Consider the following 22,592-nt stretch of genomic DNA (forward strand, 5'->3'; position numbering starts at 1 on the left):
TTCATAAGGCAGTGTATTCTTTCCTTTTTGCGCATACCTAAAGATTTCAGTTTTACTACTGGACCAGTCTCCTTCATAATCCTTTAATTATAGCACTATGTTCTAATTATAGCACTTTGTTCTAATTATAGTAATATGTTCTAATTCTAGCACTATGTTCCAATTATAGCACTACGTTCTAATTATAATACTATGTTCTAACTATAACACTACGTTCTAATTATAGTATTATTTTCTAATTAGCAATCTTTGAAAATTATATCCTTCAAAATGGTGATTATTATAAGAAAACTAAAGTGTTTTAATTTTTTTTTAAGTGTAGTGATTAATGAAGATAAACCGGTGCAGGTGGTTGTTGCTAATAAACCCAGGTACGACGAGGATGTGGGCATTCGTTTAGTAAATCCTACCACATTGTGACTATTGTAGATAGCAATCTTTATAAAATATTTACGCACACGTTTTTATTGCTCATTAGTGTGACAGAATGTCATGCTGCAATTGACAAATACAGAGTTTCTGATTTCACGCAGGAGGGCAAACAGCTACGGTTATTGGATTCCAAAAGAGCAACGAACAATGTCTTCGCAAAAGTTTAACATTGATTGAAAGTGAAATCTCTGCCAAATCACATTTTGGTATTTTGATAAAAAAAATATGTTTGTGTATATGGGATATGTATATTATGAACGAGAATATTATTAAATATGCATTATCTAGGATTTAGATAGAGAGCTGGCCGTTCTTGCTATAATAGTTCCAAAATAGATCATGATAAATGAATATATTGGACATTTCATTTAATTTACTTTATTCTGGGCGAAGTTATTACTGTTGGAAGATGTAGCATAGATCGTTTATTATCGTAACAACGGTACTAAACAACCGAGACTAAGTCTCGATTATCCACTTTATCGTTAAATTATTAAATCTCGCAGGTGTTTAAATCCATTTAAATCTCGGCATAGAGAGTTGATTATAGGTTTGTCATGAGGATAATTGTCTAAATGATAAGATTTGAAGCCAGAAAACACAACTGCAATAGGCAGATTTAGCTCTTACATAATGCATCTTTAATTGAATTGTTAAAAGCGTATATATTAGAAATAAAGGGCATGTCCTCTGAATTGTTTCAAGATTAATAATAAACTGTTTATGTGTGTTTACGGACAGAGACAGTGTCAAGAAGAGATATAAATTGGATAATATATATATATCAAATTAAGCCTAACAACGAAACTGTGTAAACTAAAGCCCAACATGATATAATATAAGGGGTAAATATAGTATTTAAGATAATTTACAATCAAATATTATACTTATCCACCAAATTTAACTTACGGCTAGACCCCGGATCCATTCAGTTATTGTTAAATTATGGCCCGCTATGTTCACACTGATTTCTATCTAAATTTCCCTTAAAAAATAGTAATAGTGGATTTTGTATAGACAAATATAGTAGGGACTTTTTATGGACAAATATAGTAGGGATTTTGTATAGACAATATAGTAGGGATTTTGTATTGACAATATAGTAGGGATTTTGTATTGACAATATAGTAGGGATTTTGTATTGACAATATAGTAGGGATTTTGTATAGACAAATATAGTAGGGATTTTGCATAAACAAATATACAGTCATGGTCAGAAGTTTAATAACACATATACAATTAATATTAAAGCAATAATTTTACTGAGTGGCTTAAACTTTCGTCAATGACAGAAGTAATAAGGGATTTTGGAACGGTAAATATAGTAATAAGAGATGTTTTGTTACCTGTGCTTAATTACATAATAACACTATTTCATATTCGAAACTTTTGAAATATATGTACGATTGGTCGGGTGTATTACTCTTTTAAGGAAACGAAAATGCACAGAAAACTAAGAGGTAGTTCAGAATAAATGTTTGATCCATATTGGGTAATTTGATTGTCATGGATTATATGAAACTGTTAATTAAAATCTTAGTATTCAGAGTAAATTTGTTTCATTGTAGGATTTTTACAGGGATTTAAATGTTTAAATATTGTGAATAAAATGTTTGGTTTTATATATTCGGGTTATTTGTTAATCGCGCGTTGCAGCTAGTTACAATTTCATGAGACCCAACCAACAAGAGATGGCGATTAGGGTCAAAATACTGCTTGGCCAATCCTATTACCAAAGGCATTAAATATTTTCGGGGTGGCTGTGGCTCATGGTTAGCAAAGTTTTACGGGATTAACATATTTCTTAATCTCAGACTAAGATGCGGTTCATAATCTACTGGAAATAAAGTTTACGGATCCCAGAACGGATCCATAAATTCCTCAAAATAAAAGCTACGCGTACGCAGGACAGGAAGTAGTTGCCCTTCGATATATACAGCCCATTCCCTGCATTGTTTATCGCTTGATCTCGTGTATAATCGTTTGTATTTTCATCGTTTTAGAGTTAGTTGTGATTTTTAAAGGACTGTATTTTATATACTTATCTCAGCCCATTAAGTCTGCGGTTGCACCTGTTCTTTTTATGTTGTATATTTAGCCAAATGAATAAAATAAATCTAGATTCATGTCATCAATGAGATATATTAATAAACAATCGTGCGTACATTTAGAAAAAAAATCGAGAAAACTATATTTTCTGGCGAATCTGTTGTATTCTGACAAACTGAAAACAGACTATAGTTTTTCCTAAGAGTGTTTAATGGGTGGGAAAATGTGATTCTATCTTGTGGGTTAATTAGGTTTATCGTATCTGTAATATACCTTGACAGATTTTATTTTAAGAGAGCATCGCTAACGCTGCAATATACGTCCACATTCCTGCTTTGATTGATATGGTACTTTTTAAAATGAAGAGAATGAAATATGAAATGGCTGTTATATGGCAAGAGGTAAAGAAGGCTAGGCATTGGGTTTGTTATGCCAAATTTTTAGACAAAATATTAACAAAAAGTGGGTGTGACACTGCCCAAGGGGGTCAGGGCATGCACCAAAATAAATAGTTGCTGTCTTTACGGTATAAATAATAAATATGCAAAGTTCCAAGATGATCCATTCAGAATTGCAGGCTTTAGACGATAAATACAAAAATTGGGAGTGACTCTACTCCTGGGGGTTGGGGGCCACGGTGGCTAGGTGGTTAAGATGCTGGCTCGCTAGCCTGGAAGTCGGGTGTTCGATCCCTGCATTGACCGAGAAAGTTCATTGGGATTTTCCGACGTAGTTTCCCCTTGTCAGCTGTGCAGAACGGAGGTCCTGACAAGGACAGCTGTTAATTCTTTGAATGATACGAAAAACCGAGGTCCCGTGTATACACTGGAATGCACGTAAAAGATCCCTTGGCAGTTGGAATTCGATGCACGTACCACGCTCTGCTCCGCTTATTCATGTTTTAAAAATAGAAAGCATGTTTTATAAATTCCAGAAACACACATACAAATATATGATTGTAAGTGATAATCTCAATATTTCTTGTTACCAAAAATACCACAAAACTACGAAATTCAAGAGATTTAGTTCATCGATACACATTATTCCCATTGAAGTCTATGGCGTGGCCCGGTTTGTTTATTACATCGATTTTAGTGCACCGTATCCCATGAATCCAACATTCCTAAATGGTCTAGTGTTTTTACACACAAACAGCTCTTGTCGTGACCATTTTGGAATTAAAGATGTCGGCCACCAGGGAGGGTCGTCTTTTATTTATGATCCTTAGGTATCATAGTATCCCTATGCAAAGATTTGTGTTTTACTCAAGAAATGAAGATTCCAGTTTAAATCATTCCTTATAGTGGCCATTCTTGACCTCCTTTAAACACGCGTACAATGCTTACAAAGCATTCCCTAGTTTGAAGCAGGCTGACTGATGCCCTAGTTGCGGTTTAACGTTTGCTTCCAAGCTATTGATATCACAGACAAGAAGTTGAACCAGATCCCAACCAGATTGTTATCAAAATAGCGAGCTTAAAGATACGTTATGTTAGAGCTAAATCTGTCTATTGCAGGTCTTTATTTTGGCTTCAAATATTATATAACATATTATTATTATTAATTAAACGGCGATTTCAACAGATTGAAACAAGATCGCCATTATAGGACGTAATTAAAAAATGGCGAATCAAGGCCAAGTTTCGAATAAAACGGTTGTTACGATAAAAAACAATCTATGCCCAATCTTGTCAAAACTTCAAACAATTTATAACTTCGCTCAAAATAAAATAATTTGAAGAAATTTTTAGTATCTATTTTTGAACTATTATAACAGAAACTGCAAGCTCTTTATTTAAATCTTACATAATGTATCTATAATGTATAATGCTTTATTTACATTCAGTTGATAATGGTTATTAATTCCATAGACAATGGAATATATATTCAAAATGATTTGTTACAAATGAAAATATTATATACTCAAAAAATGATCAAACAATTATTTAAATTATTCATATTCACATATTAACGTATTAATCAAGAATCTGTGGACGTCGAATTACAAACTGAAAATATAGAAAGGTTATCTTAATAACTGCTTAGGTTCCAATTTCTGAGAAACTTTAAAACACGCCTTTTCGCACACCCCGAGATAACCTAGATTTAGGCTTACAAGATAGCCCAACGCCTTTTCGCACACCCCGAGATAACCTAGATTTAGGCTTACAAGATAGCCCACGGCGGCATTCATAGCCAAAATACGTCACATATAGCGACGACAGCAGGGTGTAGACAGAATACATTAAGAGAGCTTTTAATGGCCATCGAACTACCGGCGTCCAAAATTTCAGTCCTAACATATTGTTCAATTTTATGTCAATAATTATCTAGCGTGTAGGGATCTTAAGCTGTGGGAGGCAGCGGAGGACCAGAGAAAACACACGAGGTTTGACAGGCGACCATACTGGTTGTCACGTACGAGCGAGGAATCGAAGCCACGCCACTTGAATCAAACCCCCAGGCCCAAAATGGCATTACTACATGCAAGTATGGGGGAGGGGTGTATTGTGTCAACCTAACTAACATCCACTAAAATACAAACAGCCTTTTAGAAAATGAAATAAGAGAATCAAATGAAATTTTTATATTTACCGACGTCTCTGTATCTAGTTTGACATAAATGGAACCCCTTTGCAGCTTTTCACTCATTTCTGTTTCTTCCGCGAAACCATCATTATCACTCGATAAAGACGTTCTTAAATTTATTGGATAATTGATGTAATTCTTGAAAAATAAAAGTAAAATAATTTGTTTAGAATATTTTTCAAAAATTAAGATATTTACATTGTTTTTGGTTGCATAATTTACCTACCACACGTCACAACTTTTAAATACCATTAGATGAAACTGTTGTTGTACAGCTTGTGATGTCTGATAACATTGTTATGGTTGTACAACTTGTAACGGTAGATAATCCTGTTATGGTTGTACAACTTGTAACGGTAGATAACACTGATGTACAACTTGTAACGGTAGATAACACTGATGTACAACTTGTAACGGTAGATAGCGCTGTTGTACAACTTGTAACGGTAGATAACACTGTTATGGTTGTACAACTTGTAACGGTAGATAACACTGTTGTACAACTTGTAACGGTAGATAACACTGTTGTACAACTTGTAACGGTAAATAACACTGTTGTACAACTTGTAACGGTAGATAACACTGTTACGATTGTACAACTTGTAACGGTAGATAACACTAATGTACAACTTGTAACGGTAGATAACACTGTTATGGTTGTACAACTTGTGATACCAGATAACATTGTTATGGTTGTACAGCTTGTAACGGTAGATAACACTGTTAAGAAGACTTGGGTAACTAAATTAATATGAAACGTCGTAGCGTTTCGTTTTATATTTATGAACAACAATCAGAAAATTTACTAAACTGTAATAAAATTAAAGTTCTGAAAATCAGGCCATTTCGGGGGTTACACATGGTATAATTTTTATTTCAATAATGCACTTGCGGGCATGGATCTATAGCAGTGGGTTGAAACCGGAGAAACACACGAGGTAAGACAGGCGACCCTACTCCTTTCCATGTACAATTGGGGAATTTCAGATATTTCAGGTTACACCTCTAATGGGCCTAGTATAAAACGCATAACGATCTCTACCATACTACATCAAGTAGCGACCTTAACCGTTACTCTGACATAGAATGTAGCCGCGGTGGCCTCGTGAGTAAGACGTTGGATCGCTAAGCTGGTGGTTCCCCCTTGTAGTGCCAGTGTGCGGCCAACATTTCCCTCGTGCGCATCTTCATTATCCCAGTCTTCAATACATCTCTGACAGAGATTTGGGAACGACCACAAAGTAGATGTCGCATTCTATAATACCATATATATTAACTGTAAAAGTACGAGCGTAAAATAACATAATTACAATACCTGTCGTCTGTTACTTGTAACCTGATCACTGACACATGTCATGTCTCGTGCTCTGACATCATCGACTCTTTCCATTGTCTCAGTAATGTTTTGCTGCACCGAGTCAATGTACCTATGTCGATCTCCCGTTACTTCGTAATTGAATTGTTGTTGACGCATTCTCGATTCTTCATGAAGTACGAATTCACTGGGACCATTTTCGATCGAAAGCGGATTATGCCTACTGCAAGTAAGGATGAATACTAATTAGAGAAATGCGCAGGGGTTGTTAACCGAGAGAAATATCAAGATTCACAAAACTTACAAAATGGCGCATCATGTAAGAGCTGAATCTGCCTATTGTAAAATAATCATTTAGATATTGATAATCAACCCTCTCTAGGCCATTGAATGGCTTGGATATTAAGAGGGTTAGACCACCCGCGTCATTTAATATGCTAAATTTAAAATGGAAAATCCATGACAATCGTATCAATGACAATCTAGACAACGACATTCTTCTCAACACTGCAGACATTCATAACCTGACATTCATAACCTGACTGATATTTTCAATGTCTTCAATTTCCAATATCTACTTTTAACGACCGGGGCCCTATTTCTCAAAATCTTAACCAAAGATACAAAATCCTAAGCTCTAAAAATCAATCTAATATTATCCACTCAAATTACTAAAATTTGGTTTTTATCTGAGTTAAAATTTCGGGAAACAGGTCCCAGCTCCTTATCTTAGTATTAAATAACGCTACTTTAGCCCTTCCAGCATATCTGGTAACATGTTCTATGGTTGTTTATTTTACACAAACAATATTTTGGTCATATTGATATTTGGTTACTTTGGGTTTTTCAATATATTCTTTTTTATTATAGATGAACTAGAAAATAACAGGAAATAAAATGTATCAAATGATTGTTATTTTGTAATTTATACTTTCGATTGGCAAAGTTGATCGTCATTTTTTAACCTACCGTCTAAAACAATACCATAGAACACATTTAGTTTTAATGTAATGTCTCTATTGTGATTGGTGAGCGAAGTATTCCAATACGAGCGTGCCCGGAGAAAACCCACGAGGTTGGACAGGCGACCCTCTTCCTTGTCACGTGCAACCGGGGAATCGAAACCACACCAGTTGACTAATGGACAGATCTTATGATGAAGCGCGCAAAGCGCGCACGCGCTAACCATTCGCCCCCCCCCCCCTCGAATACCGTTGTAAAATCATAAATACATATATGTAAGCATAAAACAAATAATAGGGGACTTACACTTCAGGTTTCTTCTTATTAAACCTTCTTTTGATCACAGCAACTATGATAATAGTGATGATGATAGTAACACCAAATATACTACAACTTATAATAATGATATAATTTGATGGTAATAATAGTTTCTCTATTTCTTCATCACATTTCTCTCCACTGTATATCACATCGGGATTCTCATCACATCTTAAAAAACAAAACAATAAGAAATGGAAACATTTTTGTGATTTAAGTCTACATTACTTGTGAACTATCCTGCTTTAACAAAGAAATGAAATGAAATGGGATTTAACGTCTTACTGTTCTGCTCCGACTGGGATAATGAAGACGGGTATAAGCCATACAGTATACTATGAGCGAAGTTTTGCCCGGGCAGCGGCACTATCGAATTCCAACTGCCAAGGGATCTTTTACATGCACGGGACCGTTGTTTCTTTGTCCCATCCGCACGACTAGACAGTGGTCGTTGTCAGACCCTCCCTCCTGTACCACTGACAAGGGAAATTACGCTGGAAAATCCCTACGAACTTTCTCGGCCATTGCAGGGATCGAATACGCGACCTCCAGGTTAGCTAGCCAGCGACTTACCCACTTAGCCACCCATGTGAACAAAGAGCCGATACACATTTACCAGATAATTACACCACTAAAGCTTTTGATTAGTCCACCATATAATTATAATCACCTTTGTATATTTTATTATTTTTATGGCCTTTAAGTTTGATATCATCTCTGGTCTACATCCTACTCGATGTTGCTCTCGTAAATAGCAGAAATAAGTGAAATAAGTACATAAATTTGAGCATAATTGGCAATTTCGTCGCATTTAACACAAACAATGGCTAAATTGTTTTTCATATATTTGTCGCAGTAATTTAAGCCTAACAATGCATGCCTGACTAGACCCAACTTTTAAACTATCGCTATGGTGTAATCAAACTCGAATGATTGTTTCACATGAATAAACGGAAAAATGAACAAGGCGAAAATTTAATTTTAATTCGACTAAGTGAACCATTTACTTACCTACAAGTCGCCTTTCCATGTTGTAAAACGCATACACCATGTTGTCCACAATCATGACCCTCACAGTTATCATGACACGTTACATTACCTGAAGTTCTGGTACAGTGACTACCATCAGGACAGGCATTGTAGCATGGATTCTTTAGGCTCTGTACAGCATCTGTTAGAAACAAGAAATGTAATGAATTTTAAAAACAGGTCACTTTCCACCAAATAGCTTCGGTTTCGAAAATCCAAGTAAAATATGTCGTTCTAAGTACAAGTATAAGTACTGTTGTACGTGCGCCACTGTTGATATACTGACAGAAATATTTAACACAATATGACCTGGAAATATTGCCCTCATGGTACGTCGAACTTCATTAACATGGTCTGTGAAAAATGAAAGCACGTTAAACCCCATTTCATTTTCAAAGATAAAATTATTGTATTGAGTTGCCATAAGACTTTGTTGTTAAAATTGTCTTGCTATAGGTCGTTAATGAAAACTGAAAACTAGAAACGAAAAATTATAGACAGGGCGGGCGTGATTAGGAAGCTCACGATAAATAAAGTAAGAAGTTCGTATACATAGAGGAATCTCCTACCAGTCTTTTTTGATATCAAAAAATATCAACACAAGTTGATAAAGTAACAAAAAAAGAGGCTCTGCCGAGTTTTTTTTACTTTATCAACGAGTGTTGATATTTTTTGATATCAAAAAAGACGAGAAGGAGATTTTATTTATCACCCAATCCCTTCTTACATGCACAAATAGATAAATATAAGTCTTTGCTGTAGATTTCACTTTTACTGAACATTACGGCGTAGTGATACATCTTTTTTTGACAGCAATTCAACCATTGCAATGTCTTTTATATTGACCCAGTGTTTCCATCAAGGTCAATTGAATAACAATAGTTAATTTTTAATATAAAAACAGTTACTTTTAATAAGGAGATATCGCAGTAGATTCTGAAATATATCACACAAGCGATATCTACTGTAGAATGTATTATTGGGTGATAAAATAGCCGTTATACAAGACCTAATGTGCTCTATACCTTGAATATATTTTCCTTGTTGTTGTTCTTAGTGTTTAACGTCCGCTTCCACCGACAAGTTTTATTTATATTTGTTATTATCTTAGCGCACACGCAGGGGTCTTTCCTGTGAGAGGAAACCGGAGTACCCGGCGTAAACCCACGAGGATGAGAAGGCGCCACATACGCTCACACCAGGGATCGAAATCACAGCCGCAAGAGGTGATCGGCCAGCTAGAGGTCGAAGAGCGGCATTTATGCTCTCGACTTTCGAAAAAATATATCTTTCAAACAAAAGATACTGACCTGATTTGATAAAAGAGTAAATTTGTTGATTTGTGTAGATCGTATCAACAGGTGCTGGTAGGGTAGTAATATTATTAATCTTCGCTAGAACAGTTGTATTAATTTCTTTTGTTGTGTTTTCATTGGTTTCAAGTAAATCAAATACAGCTTTATAATCACATATGATACTTCCTGCTCTGTAATAAAAATTATAATCACATATAATATTCCCTGCTCTATATATAAAAATACAACTTTATAATCACATTTATAAAACTTTTCATTTCTGTTATAACAATATAGCTTACATATAATTACATATAATATGACTTCATGATCACATTATACTTCCATCATTGTAATATAAATACAACTTTATAATCACATTTAATATGACTTCATGATAACAAATACAGCTTTATAATCACATATAACACGCTAAAACTTAATAAAGTGCAAACGGGCGCAAAGCAGAACAACGAGGAGAACATTCTGCAGTACAAAGGGCTAACTATCCACAATAATAGTAGAAACAGGAGGAACCCACTACATGGCGGGGGGGGGGGGGGGGTAGTGGTCTAGGGTGTCACGCTTCGACCTTTAACTGGTCGGTCACCTTGTCTGCGATATCACCTTCGGTGGAAGCAGACGTTAAACACTAAGTACAACAACGAACCAAAGAAGACAAACCACACAGACATTACAAGACACAAACAACATATATCAAATCCATTGAATGGATCCGAGGACAAGTCGTAAGCCCTGGGCCAATGGCGAGACAGGTTTTACACTCCTTCAAAATGGGCATGGAATATCAACTAGAATGTCACCCGTTCCAGTGCGAGTTGGCAAGTCTCTTTCTGGTGGCAACAAATTATCTCATCTATTTGTGTACTTTTGACGTCCTCGTAAAGATCCCCTTCGTAGATGGCTTTGTCCCTCGTATTGTACATGTGACCCCAGTAAATAAAAGTGATTGTCTGTCATTGAGTCAAATGGCGTGGTTTCGATTCCCCGCTGATCAGGATTAGGATCGCCTGTCCAACCTAGTGGGTTTTCTCCGGGTCCTCTGGTTTTCTCCCACTGCGCGCAACTACCAATATTTGATTATTGCTCTGTTATTTGGGGAAATGCTACCAAAAGTAGATTAGACATTCTTTTTAAATAACAAAAGACTGCAGCAAGAACTATTCTTGATGCACCGATTGAAACTCCGTCCACCTCTTTATTTACTAAACTCGGTTGGCTTACCCTTACACAGAGGATTCTTGACAATAAAATTGTCTTATCATTCAAAATTATTACATTTAATACTCCACTTTATCTAAATTCCTATTTTATTGAAAAATCTCTTGTTTCCAAAACGGATATCTTGCTCCGTTCACAGACCAGTAAATATCTTTTTCTTCAAAAATCCAAAACGGAATTCATGAAACGCACTTTTCATTATTCTGCATGTCTTTTATGGAACAATCTGCCTTTTGATATAAAGATGTGTAAAAATGTTGAAAATTTTAAGATTAAACTGGAAACTAATTTATTTTGCACACTGAAGGAACCATAATATTCAACTGATGACATACTTATTATTTTTAACTTGCAACTGCATTCTATCTTTTTTTGTGTGTAATTATAGTGTTCTTCCTATATTCTACTTGTATAATGTATATGTTTTGTAGTTTGGGAGTTTGGGAGTGACTTCCCAAAATGCTATTGCATTTCAAATGATTTTGAATTTATCCTGATATTACATATATATATGTCTTTGTAGCTTAGGAGGGACCTTTGGAGGATTAGTTTTTTTGTTTTGTTTTTTTGCAAACTAAATACGTTGCCTCATTAAATAAAGTTTTATTATTATTATTATTATTATTATTATAATTATTGAAATAAAATTGAACCACATGTTAGTCCAGAAATGACCTAGTTTGTGTCGAGTGGACGTTACCCCCCCTTCTCTCTCTCACCCCCCCTCTCTCTCTCTCTCTCTCTGAAACTTGGTTTATCTATGTGTGTACAAGATTGTGTTTGTTCGGCAGTATGTGTGGTGTTGTTACACTTAACATTACTGATATAAACAAAAATAATACTTACTTAACATTACTGATATAAACAAAAATAATACTTACTTAAATCCCAGCACTTCGATTTCTTTAAATCCAGGCGTACCTTTAAAAGCCTCGGTAAGCTGTAATTACATATATTAAACAATTTAAATATTATGTGTTATAACGCCACGTTCAAACCTTAAATGTAGACGGAAAGATAGCTCAGCGATACTTATTCGAATTTTGCGATACAAATCTTCTAAATTTCGATCGGGTTTATTTTCATTCCCCAAAGAACAATCTAAAAAAAGAACCAATCTCTAATTTCACCCATTATCGTGTTCTGCTCCGAACTGGGCTAATAAAAACGGGCATACGCCATACAGTGTCCTATGAGGGAAATTTTGCCCGGACAGCGGCACTACGGCCTACTCTTATATCGAATTCCAACTGTCAAGGGATATTTTACGTGCACGCCAATTTGTACACGGGACCTCGGTTTTGTGTACCATCCGAACGACTATACGGCTATCCTTGTCAGACCCTCCGTCCTGCATCACTGACAAGGGGGAACCACGCCGGAAAATCTGGATGAACTTTCTCGGCCAATACAGAGATCGAACACCCGACCTACCATGTTCCTGAAGTAACGACTGCGAGTTTCACAACATCTGGCCGTTGCTTGTTTACTTCACAATTCCCGAACTTATAGCTATGTTATCTACAGACACGTGAGCAGTAGCGTCCAATCAGAGGTTGTGACTTTGCGACCTCCACGGAAATCTTGACATTGAATGAACCTTGAACTTTGCAACTCGATTATCACAGGTAGATATTTTAGGTTGAAAGCGCTAGACTTGGTATTCGCGACGATCGAGGAATCTGCTAGGCTCACAAGTTGGGCTTGTACCCAATCGAAATTAGTGCCGCAATATGCGGGGTATTACGTGAAGGCCTTGATAAGATGTACGTAGTTAAAGCGAGACCAAGCCTTCTATTGAAGATGCAGACCTCCAGGCTAGCGAGCCAGCGTCTCACCAACTTAGCCACCGTGACCACACGAATGAAAGCAAATGTAGATAGGGTTCTTACGGGCGACCTAAAGAACAGTACTTGCAAAACATTCTTGAACAAGGAGATTCCAATCTACGTAAAGGGCGAAAGGTGTTGTCTAGCCAAAGCCATTAAAAACGCAATGCCAAATTCAAAGTTTATTTACTGCAATAACTTTTAACAAATGTACATAACAATTGAGAAAATCGAGATAACAAGCATCTGTGGATAATTTAATGAAAGAATTCACTACAAATGCACAAAATCAAAACGTCAGAGAACCATGGAACAAAAAAGGGGTCAGCTGAAATCAATATCGGGTATGTCCACCCTGTGCTCTTACACATGTCTGAAGTCGGCTTGACATGTACTGGCACAGATGTCTCACTACATGCTGTGGGATTGTTGCCAATAATTTTGAAGTGTGTGTTCCAACACTGCAACAGTTCGTGGTGGCACGGCTTGAGTTCGAACCCGTCGTCCAAGTTCATCCCAAAGGTGTTCGATCGGGTTCATGTCGACGTCGGTAGATACGGTGACGTCCATCAGGAAAACTGAGGTTGAATCGGGATTCATCCGAGAAGATGACATTTCGACATGGTGTGTTTTGCAGAGAGCCCTGATTTGCGGCCCATTGCTATCTGGCAAGTCGATGACGATGCAAAAGGATTTGACCTTGGTAAGGTCGACGGCAGCGTAACCCAAGAGCAGCCAGTCGCCTTCGGACTGTTTGAGGGCTGATCTGACGTTGCCGTGTTCCAGCAGTTCCCCTGGCAATAGCAGTAGCTGACTGGAACCTGCTGCGCGGATGATGTAGTCAGATGTGGCAATCTTGAGCGGCGGTTGTTACAGGTGGCGCTTCAGGTCGGGGTTCCAGTGGCTACCTGTGAAGCCCCCTCATCCAGCATGCCAATAGCTCTGTTCCTGTTTTCTTGTGTAAGGCGTGGCATTTTTCCGAAGTGATGAAATGTTGAAATTTTGATCTGTATTTAAAGGGCAAGAGTGCAAGGGAGAGGGAGGTACGTGCAAAACGTGTGACATGGGACTGCTTAAAATCGTGAAAAAAGACAAGTGTTGCGTTTGCTCGAACAAAGTTTATTACCGAGAACTGATATTGGGTTCAACCCCAGTACTCACAAAAAGTGACCCATCACAAGTTTCACCTGCGTGCCATAAGATAGGAAAGCCCAAGAAAACGTTTACCAGAAATATTTCACGAATTAGGCATTGCATTTGTAATGGCTTTGAGTATATATTTACATTAGTAATTTTTAAACTGTATTGTCTCGTTTCATATCCTGCGTCGTCATTAAGGAGCACAACCATAACCGCCTTAAAAGTTCATGGAAGACGGGCCAAAGATTATACGTCCATATAAAAGCAACGAAAAGCTCTTACCCCTACAGTAAAGTTTGCTTCGTATGATTTGTATAGGCCAGTTGTCTTGTTGATGAGCTCGGTATTAAATGTTGCGAGGCATTTTACAGACAATGTTATTCCATAATTCTTCACGTCTGAAAAGTAAAGTTACGGTAATGACAAAGTCCCAAAATCTTGGAAATGAAATGAAATGAAATGGGGTTTAACGTCCTACTAATCTGCTCCTAATCTGGGTTAATGAAGACGGGCATACGCCATACAGTGCGTTATGAGGGAAATTTTGCCTGGGCAGCGGCGCTACGGCCTACTCTTATATCGAATTCCAACAGCCAAGGGATCTTTTACGTGCACGTCAATGTGTACACGGGAACTCGGTTTTTCGTCCCATCCGGACGACTAGACAGCTGTCCTTGTCAGGCCCTACATCCTGCATCACTGACAAGGGGAAACCACGCCGGAAAATCTGAATGAACTTTATAGACCAATGCAGGGATCGAACACCCGACCTCCAGGCTAGCGAGCCAGCGTCTTACCCACTTAGCCACGTGATCCCCCAAAACTGCAACACTGCAAGAATTGGCTGTGGCACTGAAAGATATCAAGATTTTCATGGTGAACCACATACCTGCTGTTTAGCAAGAGGTTGTCACATGTTGCTCTATCTGTGGTAGAAAGCATTCGATCCCACGAGCTGGTCAAAGAGTCGAAAATCAACATTAGAGTCAATGGGAAAATTAATGGTGTACTTTGTCCATCAGTCTACGAAACAAACAGGACCATCGGGATGAGATAATCTTTGAGATTGATTTACTCATGTTTGTTTATATATAATAAACTGAATACATTATGCATCAGGTCACTGGGGTAAGGCAAAATCCACGCTGCCATAGCAGCAAGACTTACCGTATGTGATTCCCAATCAGAGGCGGATCCCAAATGACTCAAACCATCGATTCAAACCCATCAGTCTGGTCTAATTAATGCTTCCACTTTCAAACGAATTCTTGTTGTTTAGCTGACGGTGCCCTAATCCAATAGAGTGACTATAGACAGACATCTTGTGGAATCGGCGGCGTATACACTCATGTCCATCACCGACGCGCATGAGTGTAACTTGATGTAGCATTGTTTCATGTGTGGACAGTACAAAGTACAAGTTACAAGGCTTAAATAGTGAAGTGGCTAGGGAATAGATTCGTCTTTTTTCCCACCATAATGCCTCGCTTGCCCATGACAATTTTCGAGCCGCGTGTTCAACTGGCTTTTTTGCTCAATTTTAAGGCTCTTTTTCAACGATTTCCGAACGTTTACTTAGACGAAAATATCAGCCAAATAGCTCTTGGAATGGCTACAGATGCAAGGAAATGACGGATAATTTTCTTGGCCCCCCCAAAAAAAAAAGTTTTTAAAAAATCCCCTCTCAGCGGCGTGCCCCCTCTCCGCGGTCAGTGCCCCATTTTGCGGCGCCCCCCCTTTTCAAAATTCCTAGATCCGCCCCTGCCAATGTTCCTTAAATATCATCTCATTCAAGAAATAAGCACCCCCCATGACTTATTGTGGAGAAACTGTTCATCTAAGAGACTGACTTCTTGGCAGTAACAAACAGAGAGAGAGAGAGAGAGGGGTTTAACGCCCACTGGACACAAACTAGGTCACTTCGGGACTTACAAATCGTTTAATTTTTTTTTATTTCAATAATTCGCTTGCGCGTAGGAGTTTTTAGCAGTGGGAGGAAACCGGCCAAGAGGTTGGACAGGCGACCCTACTCCTAGTCACGTACAACCGGGATTCGAAACCCAGTAACAAACAAAATAGCAAAATTACATTGAACCGCTTAGAAATAGTGAAACACTTTAAAGCTGTACCGTTTATGAAGTGTTTATCGCCAATGTTTCCATTGGGGGACCTGATCAACTCATGATCCGGTTTGAAGACAATACTATAACACGCTGGAACACAACACCTAAAACGACAGTATAGTGAGAAAATATCAAAGCGCACACTGTTGGAACTCGGCCCCATCGGACAGCTCGGCGTTGGTACGTTTTTGGCAAAACCTTGGGATATGAGCCCTGGGATAGAATTATCTAGTTTTTTTCATTGAAATATATCGAGCATTTCTTTTCTCATTTAAATTTACGACCAAAATAAATCTGATAACTCACCAATTAGAGGTTTGTGTGTTGGATATATGATCGTTGATGGAGTTGTCGAAAATAATACATTGGTAGCTAAAACAGAAACATGACAAATCTATAATACTATTAATTTAGGTGTAAATTTTGTTGAGTATTAAATTCGTTCACAGCATATCTTTAACACTAAGCGCGTATTAATTGTAGTCAAGAACCATGTACAACTTTCTGTGGAGATTGGGGTATGTGACTGTGGCTGCATATCAATGGCAAATTAGTCAATCTGATTAAAATACAGATCCTTTTTCGTTTCGTTTTTATAGTTCAAAATTTCGTTTTGCTTGTCTTTACTACACTAGGATCTGGAAGAGTTGTTATCATTTACGGGTTCTGAATGGTGTGAGAGCTTAGCCAATGAAACGGTCTGTTACGGCGAGCTTTAGGTGTGTTTTACACGGAACTGTGGGTAATCCACTAGTAACATCAATACTGATTGATTAATCAAATGTCTGACGCCATAGGGTCAAAAGCCGCTCGTATGACAGCCGGCCAGATCTTCATGTAGTGTAGGCCATCGAAGGTATAAAAAACTAAACGAAATATAGATCTGTATTTTAATCAGATTGCAAATGAGTAGGATCGTCACACATTTTTGTCGTAAAGGGGATTTGAATAAATCACGTTTTATGTGTTCTTCTGTTCCATTATATAATGATTAACAATGTCTGCTTACTTATAAAAATATCGTTTACAGATTTCAATCGCAATGCACACCAATAGCATTTGTATCATATCGTATTTACCGTAATGACGGGTTTACAACTAGAATCAGTCAGACTACCTGTCATGTTTACTGTTTGAAAGTGATTACTCTACATACGACATGAACAAATACAGTACAAGTTCCAAAGTGCAAAAAAGTAATAAACACATAAACAAAAAGAGAAACATTGAACAGAGGACCAATCAGAAAACATTGAACTCAGGTTAATTATAAATATATGTACCTTGAATAATGTCAGGAGTAGAAACAGTTCTTTGTTCCATAGTGTAATCAACAGATGATTTATTCAAGGTAATGGTACTCTGCGTTGATATTTCAAATGTAACATGGCCGCTAACATCTGAAGTTACTCCTGTAGTTGTTATTTGTTCTCTTATTGGTTTTGTTTCTCTGGTAAGAAATTCCTGTGATGGGAACATTTCTGTTATGGTAATGCTTTGCCGGGTACCACTTTCTGTTGTTTCAGGGATGGATTCAATTGTGGTAATTCCTTGCGGTATGATTCTGTCACTTGCTTCTGGTAATAATTCTGTTGTGGTAATGCTTTGTAATATACCACTTTTTGTTGTTTCTGCCGTTGTAGTGGGAATGTCTTGCGATATAATTCTTTCAGTTCTTTGTAGTGTCCTACTTTCGGTTGATTCTGGCGTTCGCGTTTGTAGTGTACTACTTTCGGTAGTGGTAATTCCTTGTAATGTACTACCTTCAGTTGTTTGTTGTAATAATTCTGTGGATGTGACGCCTTGTAGTGTACCACTTTCTTTAGTTATTTCTGGCGATATAATTCTTTCAGTTTTCTGTGGTAATATTTCAGTTGTTTGTGACGTTGACAGGGGAGTGCTAAATTCTTGAAGTATTATACCTTCAGTTGTTTGTTGCAATAATTCTGTTGTTCTAATTCCCTGTAGTGTACTACTTTCTGTTATTTCAGTTGTTTGCAGTAATATATCTGTTGTGGTAATGCCCTGTAGTGTAATACTTTCTGGTGTTTGCACCGTAGTAGTAATTTTTTGCGATATAACACTTTCGGTTGTTTGTGGTAACATTTCTGATGTTGTAATGCCTTGTAGTGTACCACTTTCTGTTGTTTCCGCCGTTGACTCGGTAGCAGTAATTTCTTGAGAAATTGCAGTTGTTTTGGGTAACATGTCTGTCGTTTTAATGCCTTGTAATGTACCACTTTCTGTTATTTCAGTTGCTTGTGGTAACATGTCTGTCGCTGTAATGCCTTGTAGTGTACCACTTTCTGTTATTTCAGTTGCTTGTGGTAACATGTCTGTCGTTGTTGTGCCCTGTAGTGTAGCACTTTCTGCTGTTACTAATGTGGGTTCAGTAGTAATAATTTCCTGCGATAAAATTCTTTCAGTTGTTTGTGGTAACATTTCTGTTATGGTAATGCCTTGTAGAGTACCACTTTCTTTTGTTTCTAACGTTGACTGGGTAGTGCTAAATTCTTGAAGTATTATAACTTCAGTTGTTTGATGGAATAATTTTATTGTGCTAATACCCTGCAGTGTACCACTTTCTATTATTTCAGTTGTTTCTGGTAACATGTTTGTTGTTGCGATGCCTTGTAGTGTACCACTTTCTGGCGTTGACTCGGTAGTACTACTTTCTGGAGATATTACAGTTGTTTGTGGTAACATATCTGATGTTGTAATGCCCTGAAGTGTACCGCTGTCTGTTGTTTCTGTCGTTGACTCTGTAGTAGTAATAGCTTGCGATATAATTCTTTCGGATGTATGTGGTAACATTTCTGTCGCTGTAATGCCTTGTAGTCTAACACTTTCTGTTGCTTGTGCCGTTGACTCCGTAGTAGTAATTTCTTGGGATAGAATTCTTTCAGTTGTTTGTGGTAACATTTCTGTCGCTGTAATGCCTTGTAGTGTACCACTTCCTGTTGTTTCCGCCGTTGACTTGGTGGTAGTTAATTCTTCCGATATAATTCTTTCAGTTTTCTGTGGTAACATTTCTGATGTGATAATGCCTTGTAGTGTATCACTGTCTGTGTTTGCTGACGTTGACAGGGTAGTGCTAAATTCTTGAAGCATTATACCTTCAGTTGTTTGTTGTAATAATTCTGTTGTTCTAATTCCTTGCAGTGTACCACTTTCTGTTACTTCAGTTGTTTGTGGTAACATGTCTGTCGTTGTATACGTAATGCCTTGTAGTATACCACTTTCTGTTGTTACTGGTGTGGATTCAATAGTGGAAATTACCTGCGATATAATTCTTACAAATGTTTGTGGTAACATTTCTGTTGTGATAATGCCTTGTAGTGTACCACTTTCTGTTATTTCAGTTGTTTTGGGTAACATTTTTGTCGTTGTAATGACTTGTAGAGTACCACTTTCTGTTGCTTGTGCCGTTGACTCGGTAGTAGTAATTTCTTGAAGGATTACAGTTGTTTTTGGTAACATTTCTGTCGGTGTAATGCCATGAAGTATACCACTTTCTGTTGTTTCCGCCGTTGACTCTGTAGTAGTAATTTCTTGCGATATAAATCCTTCAGTTATTTGTGGTGACATGTCTGTCGCTGTAATGCTTTGTAGTGTAACACTTTCTGTTGCTTGTGCCGTTGACTCGGTAGTAGTAATTTCTTGAAGGATTACAGTTGTTTTTGGTAACATTTCTGTCGGTGTAATGCCATGAAGTATACCACTTTCTGTTGTTTCCGCCGTTGACTCTGTAGTAGTAATTTCTTGCGATATAACTCCTTCAGTTATTTGTGGTGACATGTCTGTCGCTGTAATGCCTTGTAGTGTAACACTTTCTGTTGCTTGTGCCGTTGACTCGGTAGTAGTAATTTCTTGAAGGATTACAGTTGTTTTTGGTAACATTTCTGTCGGTGTAATGCCATGAAGTATACCACTTTCTGTTGTTTCCGCCGTTGACTCTGTAGTAGTAATTTCTTGCGATATAACTCCTTCAGTTATTTGTGGTGACATGTCTGTCGCTGTAATGCCTTGTAGTGTAACACTTTCTGTTGCTTGTGCCGTTGACTCGGTAGTAGTAATTTCTTGAAGGATTACAGTTGTTTTTGGTAACATTTCTGTCGCTGTAATACCATGAAGTATACCACTTTCTGTTGTTTCCGCCGTTGACTCGGTAGTAGTTAATTCTTCCGATATAATTCTTTCAGTTATTTGTGGTGACATGTCTGTCGCTGTAATGCCTTGTAGTGTAACACTTTCTGTTGCTTGTGCCGTTGACTCGATAGTAGTAATTTCTTGAAGGATTACAGTTGTTTTTGGTAACATTTCTGTCGGTGTAATGCCATGAAGTATACCACTTTCTGTTGTTTCCGCCGTTGACTCTGTAGTAGTAATTTCTTGCGATATAACTCCTTCAGTTATTTGTGGTGACATGTCTGTCGCTGTAATGCCTTGTAGTGTAACACTTTCTGTTGCTTGTGCCGTTGACGCGGTAGTAGTAATTTCGTGAAGGATTACAGTTGTTTTTGGTAACATTTCTGTCGGTGTAATGCCATGAAGTATACCACTTTCTGTTGTTTCCGCCGTTGACTCTGTAGTAGTAATTTCTTGCGATATAACTCCTTCAGTTATTTGTGGTGACATGTCTGTCGCTGTAATGCCTTGTAGTGTAACACTTTCTGTTGCTTGTGCCGTTGACTCGGTAGTAGTAATTTCTTGAAGGATTACAGTTGTTTTTGGTAACATTTCTGTCGCTGTAATGCCATGAAGTATACCACTTTCTGTTGTTTCCGCCGTTGACTCTGTAGTAGTAATTTCTTGCGATATAACTCCTTCAGTTATTTGTGGTGACATGTCTGTCGCTGTAATGCCTTGTAGTGTAACACTTTCTGATGCTTGTGCCGTTGACTCGGTAGTAGTAATTTCTTGAAGGATTACAGTTGTTTTTGGTAACATTTCTGTCGGTGTAATGCCTTGAAGTATACCACTTTCTGTTGTTTCCGCCGTTGACTCTGTAGTAGTAATTTCTTGCGATATAACTCCTTCAGTTATTTGTGGTGACATGTCTGTCGCTGTAATGCCTTGTAGTGTAAAACTTTCTGTTGCTTGTGCCGTTGACTCGGTAGTAGTAATTTCTTGAAGGATTACAGTTGTTTTTGGTAACATTTCTGTCGGTGTAATGCCATGAAGTATACCACTTTCTGTTGTTTCCGCCGTTGACTCTGTAGTAGTAATTTCTTGCGATATAACTCCTTCAGTTATTTGTGGTGACATGTCTGTTGTTTCCGCCGTTGACTCGGTAGTAGTAATTTCTTGAAGGATTACAGTTGTTTTTGGTAACATTTCTGTCGCTGTAATACCATGAAGTATACCACTTTCTGTTGTTTCCGCCGTTGACTCGGTAGTAGTTAATTCTTCCGATATAATTCTTTCAGTTGTTTGTGGTAAGATTTCTGTTGTGATAATGCTTTGTAGTGTACCACTGTCTGTTGTTTCTGACGTTGACAGGGGAGTGCTAAATTCTTGAAGTATTATACCCTCTGTTGTTTGTTGCAGTAATTCTGTTGTGCTAATTCCCTGTAGTGTACCACTCCCTGTCGTTTCAGTTCTTTGTGGTAACACGTCTGTCGCTGTAATGCCCTGTAGTGTACCACTTTCTGTTGTTACTGGTGTGGATTCAATTGTGGTAAATTCCTCCGATATAATTCTTACAATTGTTTGTGGTAGCATTTCTGATGTGATAATAATGCCTTGTAGTGTATCACTGGCTGATGTTTCTGACGTTGACTGGGTAGTGCTAAATTCTTGAATTATTATACGTTCAGTTGTTTCTGGTAACAATTCTGTAGTGCTAATACCCTGTAGTGTAACACTTTCCGTTATTTTAGTTGTTTGTGGTAACATTTCTGTCCGTGTAATGACTTGTAGTGTAACACTTTCTGTCGTTCCTGGCGTTGACTCGGTAGTAGTAATTGCTGGAGTTATTAGAGTTGTTTGTGGTAACATTTTTGTAGCTGTTATGCCTTGTAGTGTACCACTTTCTGTTGTTTCCGCCGTTGACTCTGTAGTAGTAATTTCTTGCGATATAACTCCTTCAGTTATTTGTGGTGACATGTCTGTCGCTGTAATGCCTTGTAGTGTAACACTTTCTGTTGCTTGTGCCGTTGACTCGGTAGTAGTAATTTCTTGAAGGATTACAGTTGTTTTTGGTAACATTTCTGTCGCTGTAATACCATGAAGTATACCACTTTCTGTTGTTTCCGCCGTTGACTCG

The 22,592-nt window shown here is 37.6% G+C and overlaps 1 protein-coding gene and 1 long non-coding RNA gene across 4 annotated transcripts in view; one reads left to right on the forward strand and one right to left on the reverse strand.

The window, feature by feature from the left end:
* LOC126832104 (von Willebrand factor D and EGF domain-containing protein) overlaps positions 1-2,054 on the forward strand; it is a 48,275-nt gene extending 46,221 nt beyond the window's left edge. For 2 of the 3 annotated variants that reach the window (XM_050562792.2, XM_050562790.2), the window contains one exon: positions 318-2,054. The gene's annotated coding sequence lies outside the window, so the exon portion shown is untranslated. The remainder of the gene's footprint in view (positions 1-317) is intronic. The other variant, XM_050562791.2, reaches the window with a different exon arrangement.
* A 6,682-nt stretch (positions 2,055-8,736) lies between these two features.
* On the reverse strand, positions 8,737-12,167 carry LOC126831510 (uncharacterized). The gene is made up of 3 exons (XR_007684185.1): positions 12,114-12,167; positions 10,006-10,181; positions 8,737-8,837 (listed from the first exon to the last, which is right to left on the reverse strand). It is a non-coding gene; the product is annotated as an uncharacterized LOC126831510 (long non-coding RNA).
* Between the last annotated feature and the right edge of the window lie 10,425 nt (positions 12,168-22,592).

Source organism: Patella vulgata, chromosome 9 (assembly GCF_932274485.2).
Source record: "Patella vulgata chromosome 9, xgPatVulg1.2, whole genome shotgun sequence".
NCBI lineage: Eukaryota > Metazoa > Mollusca > Gastropoda > Patellidae > Patella > Patella vulgata.